Source organism: Sapajus apella, unplaced genomic scaffold (genome assembly GCF_009761245.1).
Source record: "Sapajus apella isolate SASKATOON/1434 unplaced genomic scaffold, GSC_monkey_1.0 scaffold2, whole genome shotgun sequence".
NCBI lineage: Eukaryota > Metazoa > Chordata > Mammalia > Primates > Cebidae > Sapajus > Sapajus apella.
This window is the reverse complement of record NW_022436942.1, coordinates 43,378,890-43,392,859: the sequence shown is the minus strand read 5'-3', so window position 1 is coordinate 43,392,859 and position 13,970 is coordinate 43,378,890.

The window sequence follows — 13,970 nt, the reverse complement described above, 5'->3', positions numbered from 1 at the left end:
GAGCTGAGTTCAAGGCAAGAGGCTCTGGGGAAGAATCTGCTTCTAACATAATTCAGAATTTTGGCATAATTTAGTCCCTCGTGGTGGTAGGACTGAGGCTTTTGTTTCCTCTAGAGCCATCTTGTAGCTCCCAGTTAACACCCACATTCCTTGCCACAGGACCCCACCAGCTTCAAAGCCAGTAATGAATTGCTAATGTATGGAATCTCTCTCACCTTGAACCTCTGACTTACTGATTTTGATCTTAGGTGATTAGGCCAGATCCACTAGATAATCTCCTAGCCAATTTTTAATTGATTTGGGACCTTAGTTATATTTGTAAAATCTCTTCACAGCAATGCCTATATGAGTGTTTCATTGAGTAACTGGAAGAAGGTGTACCAGCTACTGGGAATCTTGGGGTCCATCACAGAATTTTCCCTAAGTTTAAGTAATATTCTTAATTAACCATATTTAGTTTTGTAAACCTTATTTTTCCTTTAAAAACAACTAAAATAGCAGAAATGGAGACATACTATTTTAGCCATCATGAATTAATTATAAAATCAGTCACTTCAATTAATTGCCACAATAGATTCCAGTAACATTCTCTTGATTTGATTCAACTTTTCTTTAATTGAATCAACCATTTTTGGGCATTTGATGGTGTTCTAAAATAGCATACAAACTCAGTCAACTTTTTCAAATTTCCCTTGAGTGGTTGAGTTTTAAAATTGTAAATTTTGAGTGGGGTTAGATAAGAACATTTATAAATGTGTAAATTATATAACTTATACAATGATAAGTTATACAACTTTTATAAAATTCCATGAAAGACACATTCACTATCAAAATGGACGCAAAAATAAGTAGAAAGTACAAAAGCCTAAAAAAATAAAATTTAATTGAAAATCCATTTTGCAAAGACAAATTTAAGGCCCAGTTGCCTTTATTGATGGATTCTCTCAAACATTTAATGTTATAAAATATTGTTTAATAAAATAAAGAGTATTAGAAGCTTTTACCAACTGATTTTATGATACCAGTATTACTTGACATTTAAACCTTAAAAAGTTCTTATAAATTTTAAAAAAGCCTACATATTAATATACTTCAGGAATGTATAAGAAAAAATTATCCAAACATATTATAAAAAAGACCTACCTATAAATACAAATAGAACATTATATGCAAATAGAATTTATGCCAGAAATGCAAAGGTGGTTTAAAATTTATTAAAACAGCTAATAATAACAGCATAAAGTAGAAAACAGAAGCCCAAAAAGGAATGTATAAAATTCAAGATCATTATGGTGAAAACTTTTAGCAAAAGAGTCATAGAAGAGAATTGTTTCCAGGCTTTGAAAAGGCATTATGAGAAACTTACAACTATCATCAGATAATAATACCCAGATAAGAAAGCTCAGGAAAACAGACATGGATTTGTTTTACTCTATTTAATATTTTGTCTGGAAGCCTACTATGTAAAAGGCAATAAAAATACATAAAAAGCAGCAGACAAGATGATTATTGATATGGTTGGCTGTATCTCCACCCAAATATCATCTTGAATTATAACTCCCACAACTCCCAGGAGTTGTGGGAGGAACCCGGTAGAAGGTGATTGGATTATGGATTCTTGAGAGTGAATGAGTCTCATGAGATCTGATGGTTTTAAAAACAGGAGTTTCCCTGCACAAGCTCTCTTCTCTTGTTTGCCACCATGTGAGATGTGCCTACCAACTTCCCCCATGATTGTGAGGCCTCCCCAGCCACTTGGAACTGAAAGTCCATTAAACTTCTTTCTTTTGTAAATTGCCCAGTCCTAGATGTGTCTTTATTAGTAGCATGAAAATGCACTAATACAGTTACATATGTAAAAAATTCTAAAGAATGTCTCAAATAGCTGCTAGAAACTGATAAGACGGCAGGATGAAAGGTCGGTATATAAAATATAATTTTATATTTTATGTCTTTTCTATATGAAAAGACCTAATCTACGTTTGATAGGTGTACCTGAATGTGACGAAGAGAGTCAATCCAGGCTGGAGAATATGCTTTAGGATCTTATTCAGGAAAACTTTCCCAATCTAGCAAGGCAGGACAATATTCAACTCCAGGTAATACAGAGAACACCACATAGATATTCCTCAAGAAGACCAACCTCAAGGCACATAATCACCAGATTCACCAGGGTTGAAATGAAAGAGAAAATACTGAGGGCATCCAGAGAGAAAGGTCAGGTTACCCATAAAGGGAAGCCCATCAGACTCACAGCAGATCTCTCAGCAGAAACCCTACAAGACAGAAGAGAGTGGGGGCCAATATTCAACATCCTTAAAGAAAAGAACTTTCAACCCAGAATTTCCCATCCAGCCAAACTAAGCTTCATAAGCGAAGGAAAAATAAAATCTTTTGTGAACAAGCAAGCACTCAGAGATTTCATCACCACCAGACCTGCTTTACAAGAGCTTCTGAAAGAACCACTACAAATAGAAAGGAACAACCACTATCAGCCTTTCTAAAAAATACCTAAAAATAAAGAACATCAACATAATTAAGAAATTGCATCAACTAATGGGCAAAACAGCCAGCTAACATTAAATGACAGTATCAAACACACATATATTGTTATTAATTCTAAATTTAAATCGACTAAATTCCTCAATCCAAAGACACAGACAGGCAAAAAAAGCCAAGACCCATTGGTATGCTACATCCTGATCCATCTCACATGCAACGATACACAAAGACTCAAAACAAAGGGTTGGAGAAAGATTTACCAACCAAATGGAGAGCAAAAATAAATAAATAGAAAGCAGGAGTTGCAATTTTTGCTGTTAAAATAGACTTCAAAGCAACAAAGATCAAAAGAAACAAAGAAGGATATTACATAAAGATAAAAGGATCAATGTAACAAGAAGAGCTAAAGATCCTAAATATATATGCACCCAACACAGAAATACCCAGATTTATAAAATTTATAAAGAGACTTGGACTCCCACACGACAACAGTGGGAGACTTCAACATCAATATTAGACAGATCAATGGGACAGAAAGTTACGTGAACTCAGATCCAGAACAAGTCGACTTACTTAACATTCATAGAACTCTCCACTTTAAATATACAGAATATACACTCTTATCAGTACTACATCACACGTATTTACAGGTTTAAATGAAATATTGGTTGGCTGCTTGTTAATTATTTTCTTCCCTCATTTTTTTTTTTTTTATGTCTTTATTGTTAAACACAATTACAGGCATACCCATTTTTAGACTACATTCTAGCCCGGGCAATAGAGCAACACCCCTGTTCTCTCTCCCTCTTCCTCTTCCTCTTTCTTCCTTTCCTTTATTCTTTTATTCTTTTTCTTTCTTTCTCTCTTTCTTCCTCTAAAAAAAATAAAATAAAAAATAATTTTATATGTACACAGCAATTTTAATAAAGGAATTCATGTAGGCTATTTATGATAACATTCATAGCATAAAATACTTAGAGATAAATTTAATAAAATATGTATACAGAAAATCACAAAAGTTAAATAACAAAATGAATGGAATGATATATCATGTTTATGTATTAGAAGACTCTGTACTGCTGAAATAAATTATTTCAAATTATTCTATAAATACAATATATTCCCACTCAAAATCTTGTCAGGTTTCTTTTTTTTTTTTTTCTTTCATGTTTGGGAGGGGTTTAAGAAAATGATTTTTAGATATAGAAGAATATGCAAAGGCCCATAATAGTGAAAACAACTTTGAAAAAGAACAAAGTTGAAGGACTCACATTACCTCATTACCTGATATTGGAATTTACTATAAAGCTACAGCGATCAAGACAGTATGGTATAGCATAAAAGATAGATGAATTTTCACCAATTGAATACAATAGTGAGTCCAGGAATAGAATTACATTGCCTCATTTACTTGAAAATGCAAACACATGTCCTGTAATTGTATATCAACATTCATAACAGCTTTATTCATATTAGCCAAAGACTGGAAACAATACAGATGCCCATCATCAGTGAATGAATAAACAACTTATGATGTATCCATATATTGGAATACTAATCAGCAATACTAATCAGCAATACTAATTAGCAATATATGATATATCCATATATTGGAATACTATTCAGCAATAAAAAGGAACAAACGATTGACTCATGCCATAGCCAACTGAATCCGAAAAACATTATGCTGAACAAAAGAAACCAGACACAAAGAGCACTTATTATGGCCCTATTTGTATGTAATTCTAGGAAAGGCAAAATTAATATCTAACCACATAAAGCAGATCACTGGCTTCTTGAGGACAGTAGTATGTTCAATTGGCAGGAAGGGAGACACAAGAGATCTTTTTGGTGTGATGAAAATGATCTTTATCTTGATTATGGTGGATACATTGGTGAATACAATTGTTGAACCTGATCAAATTTAATATGTGTATATTTTATTGTATATAAATTGTAACTCAGTAAAGTTCAAATAAAGCAAGTTTTGAAAATAACATTTTTCTTATACCTTTTTTGCTCCTTTGCACTTCATTTATTTAAAACATTATGTTACTATTTTTACGTACTTTTCCATATTTTGTGCCACTTTTTAATTATAAGTATTTTTTAGTGTCAATGTCTTTAGCATTTTACTTTTAATTATTAATAAATTGTCTTTATTCTCCACAAAAGAGTTAATAGCTAATTCCTTCATTTAAATCCTGCTTCTTTGTGTTTATATTTTTTGTCTGTTATATGCAGTAAGATTTCTATTAACATGAGTATGACAAATTCAAAGGAGCCCAAAAATCAGGTTAGCATGATATCTATTCATGTACACTGAGAACTGCATTCAGACAATTATTTTGTTATTTTTTAATTTAGCTTACTTAAAGATGATCGAACTAATGGACATTATATTTTCTTTCCTACAAATTCTAAATCTCCAAATTAGGCAAAAATTTATTTTCTCATTTCCTCTCAGATTGTTGATTTTAATAATTGCTGTTACCATCACCACAAACACCACTATCATAGCTAATATCATTATCATACTATGCCAGAAACTCTGCAAAGCCCTTTTTTTTGTGCATTCCTTAGTACTTTCATATGAGTTTTGCATTCAGTGAGAATAGCTCAAATTAGTGAGACTTTATCTCATCTTCTTTCATGCCAGAAGGTCCTTGTTATGGCCATTTTCTATTCAGTGACCATGAGATTAAAAAGAAATTCCTTAGAGTTAGTCATCATAAAAATAGGATGTTCTGGTATAAATCCTTATGCCATCTTTGAATATGGTTGAATTCCCCTGCATGAAGCAATAGGGTTTTTGTCCAGGTCTAGGAAACCATTTGGTAAAAAACAAATTGTTTGCATATAACTTTAACTTAAAATTCAATTAAGTTAGGTTATTTAAGAAAGTCTCATAACACGCCTTTCTACAATTTCTCTTAAATCACTCTCCTCTAAGTTGATTTTTAAGACATGTTGGGAAAACATGGAAAGACTAGTTTTAGACTTAAAGCGGTGATTTTAATCTATAAGCTCTCACAAAAGCATTTGTGTGTGTTTGCGCCCCAGGCTGAAAAACTCATCTAAAAACCTGAAATTCTTGTTAGCCAGCAAAGTAAAATATAATTTTTGCTTGCAGTTATCAGAATTCTTAATGCCACTCTAGGAGTGGGAGAGTGTGTGCTAATGTATGCCAAGGGAGCTCAGAGCGACATAGTCACTTTATTGTAGGAGACACTATTTACCTTGTAAAGGTGGCAGCCACAAACAGAATGAGAAAATGTTGGGTTGCTGGCTCAGAAAAATGGATGAAAGTGGGAATGCATCAAAGTATACAGATTAATAAGGGTTTTGAAATTTTCTAAAGAAACTCAGATCTGTTCCTAAAAATAAGGACACATGTCTTTACATCTTTAGCCCTTCAAGTGGCATAAAAAATTAAATTCAGCTGCCAAAAGCTAACTTATTCTAAACTTAATTGAATTTTACTGGGTTTCAAGCACGGACCTTCTGTAAAATATATTGCACTCAATTTATAATTTAGTCTAAAAATGATAAGATAGTCACTATAGGAGAAACAGATTTGGATTGAAATGTAATTTTCAAATGCTTTATTCAAATTATAATGGCCTCTGACAGTGGAAGATGCTGAGTTTTATAATAGGTCTTGAAAAATCTTGAGTTTGGTCATTATGTATGCAATCCATATTATTGACTATTTTACTGCTGTATTCTCAATCTCAGCTGTGAGTCCAGGAGTAAATGAAAACACAAAGATGGCATTGGCAGAAAGGCATAATTAAGAGAGGCATAAAGCTGATTGTTTTCTCAGAGACACTAAGACGGTAAGAGTAGAGTTCCAAAGGGCATGTGGCCATCCAGAGAAAACCACCTCCTCCAAAGGGAAAACAAAACAATGGCACTTTATGGCACACACATACATGGGAATGAAATTATAAAGGGCAAAACTGGAGGCTGATAGGAGTGAAGGAGAGACTGGAAGAGAAGGAATACAGGAAGTAATCCCTGAGTACTATTTGCCAAAGTATTTTCTTTGAAACATACTTCTTATTTTATTTGTTTTATTTTTATTTTGAAATGGAGTCTCTGTCACCCAGGCTGGAGTGCAGTGGCGCGACCTTGGCTCACTGCAACCTCTGCCTCCCTGGTTCAAGCAATTCTTCTGCCTCAGCCTCCCCAGTAGCTGGAATTACAGGCGTACACCACCAGACCCAGCTAATTTTGTATTTTTAGCAGAGACGAAGGTTCACCGTGCTGGTCAGGATGATCTTGATCTCCTGACCTCATGATCCACCCACCTCAACCTCCCAAAGTATTGGGATTACAGGCATGAGCCACAGCGCCCAGCCTGAAACATATTTCCTAAGAGATGTTCTTTGAACATGGTTTACACTAGTTAAATTCGTTCAGTAAACACACTGCATAAAATATCCCTCATGTCGATTCAAATTATCTTTAGACTATGTAAGCATTCAAGAAGTTAGAGTGTAAAGAAATCTGTTTAACACTTCATTTCCCTAACATTGCAGAATGTACTTTGAAACACCATACTATAGGATATTATTTGAATAATAAAATTGTTCTCCATGAAAATCTTCAGCCCTAGTCTGATAATATTTATGCTAATTATGAATCTTATTGCAGGAGAGTGCATAAATAAGTGAAGTAGTCTTAAAATGGAATGTTACACATCTGTGAAAATAAGTTACTGCCATACACATCAATATGAATATAGCTCATAAGCAAAATTAAGCTAGATGTAAGTGTAAAACTAGTAATTATATCATTTAAGGACATTAAAGAAAATAGGCATTTAAAAGTGAACTGCTTATCCCAAAAGTCAGAATAATAGTCATCTGTGGGGGCAAGAGAAAGTGAGATGTGCTTTATTTGAGGCACACATAGCACAGGACAGGACTTCTAAGATGATGGCAATGCTCCATTTCTTAACCAGCATAGCAGTTATATAGGTGTTTGTAATTATTCTTTATTCTGTAAATACACATTTATATACATCTTTAGTCTAAAAACATGGACGTGAGCATGAACATGGATGTACACACATGCATGAGACCACACAGCTGCAATATGGCATTCCTGAGCCATAAAAGAATTCTGAATATATGATGGAGAAGACTGAACTTCCTTAGAAATATTTTGATTGGTATTAAGGATAAAAATAGCTGCAGTTACTGAGATATAAAGCACTGCAGTTTAAAGGCTAAATTTGAATAATTGCAGAGAAAGAGAAAGAATAAGCTAGTTAGGAGTTATATCAAGTGATATATAGAATGATATTGGAAAGTATAAAATATAGATCAGCATGTGACAAATAAAATCATAACATGAAATAGGGCCAGCTGAACGACAGAAAAATACTTAAACTGCAATTAGGGCAGAGATGTGAGCTTATTACTGATTATATATTGAAGAAAGGTTTGGTTTACTACTGGAAACTCCCTATCAATGGATAAATATTATTCATTAGCATAAGTTGATAAAATTAGTCAAAACTTTTCTGTAGCAAAAGACAGGACTCCAGTCCAAATTCACACAGAATAGGTGAATGTTTTACTTCTGTGATTAATATGTGGGAATAAAGTGGTGGCACTGACATTAGGGGTTCTTGAATAAGAAACTCAAACATAATGAAGTCTTCCATATGTATTTCTCTCTCAGTGTTTTTTTCTTTATTCTCTTTCTCTCTTTGAATACCTGATTTTTGTTATTAGGGAATGAGGGGCAGAGTCAAGAATTTATAAGAATATGCATTTTATATGTATGTGATATATTACAAATTGTTAGCTCTGCCTCTCTTTCCTAATTGACACAAGACAGTCATAGCTTACAAGAACCTGTAAACTGACTTCTGTGTGCTTCATCCGCTCACGTGTTCTGCTTTCCACTTTATCACCCAGCAGTCTTTAACTACTTGGAGGGGTCTTATTATATCCACTATTTTTATTGTACCTCTGTTTCCTGTTTAGAACTCCCATCCCTTCTCCATTTATATATATTGCTTATCTTGTGCCAGACAGTGTGCTGAAGAGTTTACCTTGGTCAATGACAAGAAAATTCTTGAACTCATTTGCTCAAGCCCCAGATCTTGGTGTTGTCTGTTTCTCCTTTATTTAACACTCTGGTCAGTCAGCAAATTCTTTTAGTTCTATCTTCCAACCACATCTCACCACCCTTCACTGTGGTCCAAGCTATGATTTTTATTTCACCTCAATTATTTCTATTTCAATAGCCTCCTAACTTGATTCCCTTCTTCTGCCACCCTTACCCTGTGATAAACCAAAGTGATCATTTAAAAAATATAAGTCAGATCTTTTCACTGTTCTGCTCAAAACCCTCAAGGTCTTATCAGCTGTCTCCAAGTAAAGTCAGACTTTACAAGGCATCAAAAGCCCTCTAAGATAGTAAACCTTGCTCTTTCTCTGAATTCATTGCATGCTTTTCTTCCCGATGGGTCAGCTTAGCCTGCCATCTTGGCCTGATTGCTGTTATTGGATATTATGATAAAAAAACTTTACACATGCTGTTCCCTCTGTTTGATTGCTCTTCTCCCAGATAAGTGAGGACTTTTGAACTTCATTCAGGCTTTTGCTTAAAAGCCATCTTATTGAAGACTCCATGGCTTTTCTATCTACAATTAAAAATTCATTCATTCTTTATATATTCTTTTTGACTTTTTTACCCCACTATGGATTATCTTTGGCTGATATGCTCTATGGGTGTTTATTTTTATTTTCTCTCTTCTCAAAACAAACAAACAAAAAGCTTCATGTGAGCAGGGACTTTTTTGTCTGCCTTGTTTGGTGCTATAGCCTGAGTGCTCAGAATTCTCCTGACTCCTTAAGTATTTGGTGAAGAATAAGTACTGGACTCCAGATCACTTTTGAACATAGGAAATGGATAAATTGATTTGCTTTTGGTCATGGACCTTAAAGGAGCATAAGTAATATTGATCTAAATCTAAAACTGAATATATTTTATCAAATTATGAACACTCCTCACATTAAATCCTTAGAGAAGCCTATTTTTATACCTCTATAAACTTTTTTTTCTATTTTTTGGTTGTAAATATTCAGTTGAAGTTAAATGTGTAATTACAATCCTGAACATGTTAAAAATTGAAATGTAGAAGAAAAATCTCAGTTATTAAGCAATATATATGTAATATATTTGAAGTGAAATTTTAAACTTGATAGTGAAGAAGGACTTACTTTTTTAAAAATTCTAGATGGTTTTGCCTTTATCTCTATTTCATTTTTTAAAAACAATAATCATTAAATATAATATGATTTTCCTTAGCAATTCTGATGCTTTCCCCATATACATACTGCTTTGTGGCAATGATCTTGCAATAATGTCAAGGAATGATGCTTATTTAAGTAACATAGCTTTGTCTTTATTCTTTAGATATAATTCAGTTTTATATGAAGAAACCTATCAGGGGAAACCTCTGGAGTCCTTATATTTTATTCTGTCTTCAGCCTTATAAAATTTAGTATTAGAAATAGGCCTTTTTTTTCTCTTTTAATATATCACCTGGTATAACCCCCTAGGTCTATCAGGATTGCTTTCAAACTATTTTGATTTGTTGTGATTACTACAGCTAAAATGAATCTCACAATTTAGCTGTCCATGGAGAATCATTCAAATTCCCTTGTACTAGCTTAGCAAGAGCTGGCCTTAAAAGACGAAGTTAACTCAATGTGGGAATAAAATGATACCTGCCACCTAACTCCAGAGTTAGCTTTCCTAAAAAGCCATTTCCTGGATCAGGAACTTCTTATTGTAATGTAGTACTCTAGATGAGGTCTGCCTTATATCCTTATATAAAAAAAATGTAGGGCATTATGGAGCAGAATTACTTTCCTAGAGCCCTCTATAATATGTCTATTCTGTTCTGGCTGACAAGGTGTGAGTGTTTGTGCCTCAACTGCCCAATACAGCAGCCTCATAAGGGCTTATCTCCTGACTTAGCAGGTTCTCTCTCTCTCCATTATATACCTATATTGTATATATCCCTCTATATATAATATATCATAATCCTAAATACATATAAATGAGGTTATACATTTCCAGATAATCCACTTCCACTTTTGTCCCTGAAGTACTGATATGTACAACAACTTGTAAGAAGTCAACCACAAAAACCTAAAAGATCATTTTAAAGAAATGAAAAATAATGACAGTGATTCTTCCTATTTATTCTAATTTTTGCCTTCATAAGAACTACACAGCCTGGCACAGGCTAAGCAATCAATATAAGTGAAGGAGAGATGGGTGTTCTGAACAGAAAACAGAGGTACAATAGAAATAGCGGCTATAATAAAACTTCTCCAAGTAGTTGAAGACTGGTAGGTGACAAAGCGGAAGGCAGAACATGTCAGCAGTTCGATAACTGCTTTCCTTTGCAATGGTTTTCAATGGGCTGTCTCTGGGGAAAAAGAATAGAAAATTTTAAAGACTAGAATTTAGAAAGTGAAATAAACTAGTATTTAGAAAATCGTGGAAAAAAGAAGGAAGATGAAAAAGAAAAAACAGAAACAAACAGAAAATAAGAAGAGTTCCTGGTAGACCATTTGTTTAGTTAAACTCCATGCAGCTTTAGTGGTCATACTTGTAAATAAAGCACAGAGAAAACATCTTAAATTTTTTAGCTGTATTCTTGCTCATGGGAACCATTAGGAAGGTTTTTAGACTACATTTTGAGCATTCCTGTAGAGTAAGACAAATTGTATTACTTAAAATTCTGAAGGATATTATCACCTTGCCTTTACCTAGTGATAGAAGCATTTGGCTATTGAATACATTGTTTTTTTCTTCTTAGGACCTTTCATTACTCAAAATCATGTTATTTTGTTGAAGCACTAAGTGATTAATAATTCCATACGGGTCTATTCCATTTGACTGTATTTCCAGGAGCTTTAGATACCTTTAACAAATAAAATAGTAGGTCCTCTCCACACTACTTAAATTGCCAGATTCTGCCGTATTAGCCCATACAGATAATTTTCTGCACTAAATGAGTTAAAGGCATCTACCACCTTTTTTCCCATAACACACATAGATAGAAGCAATCAGAATGTCTACAACTTGCATTCTGTTAAATGAAAGCAAAATTCTAGAAGAAAGGGCCATTTATAATTAGGTCACAATTTCCTGAACTATTATCAGAAACATTATAATTTTACTTAGCTGTTGTAAAAGGACATTATCCAGACCCATAGTTGACACACAAAATCAGCTGTTTAAGATTATTGTTTGCTCATTTCTTTCATTGTGTTCGATAATTACTTTAGAGTGTTCTGACACTAAGGGAAAATGTTAAGTAACATCACAGCACATTATGTCCCAGTAGTTTATATTTTCTAAGTCACAAATTATGAGGGATGTGGGTATTTTTCTCACTAAGATGATTTACAACTTGTAAAAACCAATAAGCTTAGCCAGAGGTATCACTAAATAAAATAGCTTCAAGTGTTTGAAACCTTTAGCTTGTCTTTCTTGAGAGCAAAGGATAACCAGTACCCGTTTGTTGGCTGTCTGATTGTTCTCTTCTCGCTATCTGCAGGCATCCATTTTAAGGAGTAATTTCTGTTTTGCTTGGAACAAAGTCTGGTCAGGGTATACTTGAAGTGAGAGATTTCAAGCGAGAACTCTGTGCCAGTTATTTGTTGAAACAGTTAAGATCCTTACTTTTGGGAATTGCTAGCTTTAAGGAAATACATTCTTTCCTTCCCTGAGGTATGAAAATTTTGAACTATTCAAAGCAGAATATAAAATACTTATTTTAAACTGACAATACTTGTTATTATATCACTTGTATATAGTTTTTATCTCTCATTCTATTAACTTTTATCAGAACCGTTCTGACTGTACAGGACAATATGAAGTGTTAAGATTTTTCTATAAGGCAGTTATGAAGCAAACATAAGAAATAGATATAGATTACATTTTAAAAATATATGAATTGATGTCTATCTTTGAAGTGAGAAAAAATAAAAACTATAATTGAAGCTTATTCTAAAAATCATATAAAGATTAAAAACAGTCATAAGTAATTTGTTCATATATTAAGGTATTAATGTTTCCTCATAGAGTAAGTGCTCTCAGATAGGATACACATTAATGAACAAAAAAGATATAGCTTTGTCCTCATGGAAATCACAGGTGCTTTAGCAAGGTGACAATATAGCAGACATTGTTTATTGATTGATTCATTCAAATAGATAAAACTCTTTAAGTAGACAGTATGTTTAGAAAGGTCAAAAGAACATAGCCCCAAGTCATTTACAGTGTCTTGAAAAAGACAGACCTGTAGATAGATATTACATTACAACATACTGTATAATGAATGTTAGTATCAGAGTTTTATATGGGTACCATAAAGAGTACCATTAACTTTTCCTGTTGGAATTAGGCATTTTTCCTCGCAAAGTATGTAATATTTGAACAGAGACTTAAAAATATAAGTCAATCATTTTCACACAGAGAAGGGAGGATATTTTGGGACAGGAGTTGCAACCGGAACGCGTGTTTAGGGAGTGTTGGGCTACATAGGCCAGACGATGGAGAACAGGAGTGAAGGAGGCAACAGGAGAGAAGCCGCCTCAGGGCCAGCTGTTAATAGACTATGAGTGCCCTGTTAGAAGGTTAAAATTCTCCTCTCTCTCAGATTATGGTGCAGATAATATTTTAAAAGAAATAAAGCTGGATTTAGTTCAAAATTTTATAAATGACTTAATTTTCTTTGCATTATCAGCACTGAGCAAATCCTGCATGATGTTCTAGTTTTCATCGTCCATTCAGACTGCTGCAACAAAATACTATAGCCTGAGTAGTTTATAAACAACAGAAATTTATTCATCATAGTTCTAGGGGCTGGGAAGTTCAAGATCAATGCACTGGCAAAGTCCATATCTGATGAGGGCCTGTTTTGTGCTTGCTGGAGAGCCATCATGTTGCCGTGTCCTCACATGGCTGAATGGGATAACAAGTTCCCTAGAGTCTCTTATATAAAAGCATTAATTCCATTCATGAGATCTCTACTCTCATGACCTAATTAACTCCGAAAGGTCCCACCTCCTAATAGCATCACCTTGGGTGTTAGAATTTCAACATACAAATTTTGGGGGGATACAAACTTTCAGACTCTAACACTATTAGTGTTTTATTATTGTGTTTTTTAATAGAAACATGACACCCTTGATAAAAAAGGGCTTGGTGTACAGTTTTGAAATTTTGTGAGCTGACAATGTGTGTTGAATATGTGTGGTTTAACATATGTGTATGTAAAGGCTGAGAAGTGAAAGAGAGGTAACAAGTCACTCTATGTCCCCAGTAAGAAGCAAGGAATAAAGGAATCATTTTGATTAGTGTATTCTATACAAAGTGTGTTTTACACATCGTATTTTAAGTGTAAGAATAGCTGTGAGAAG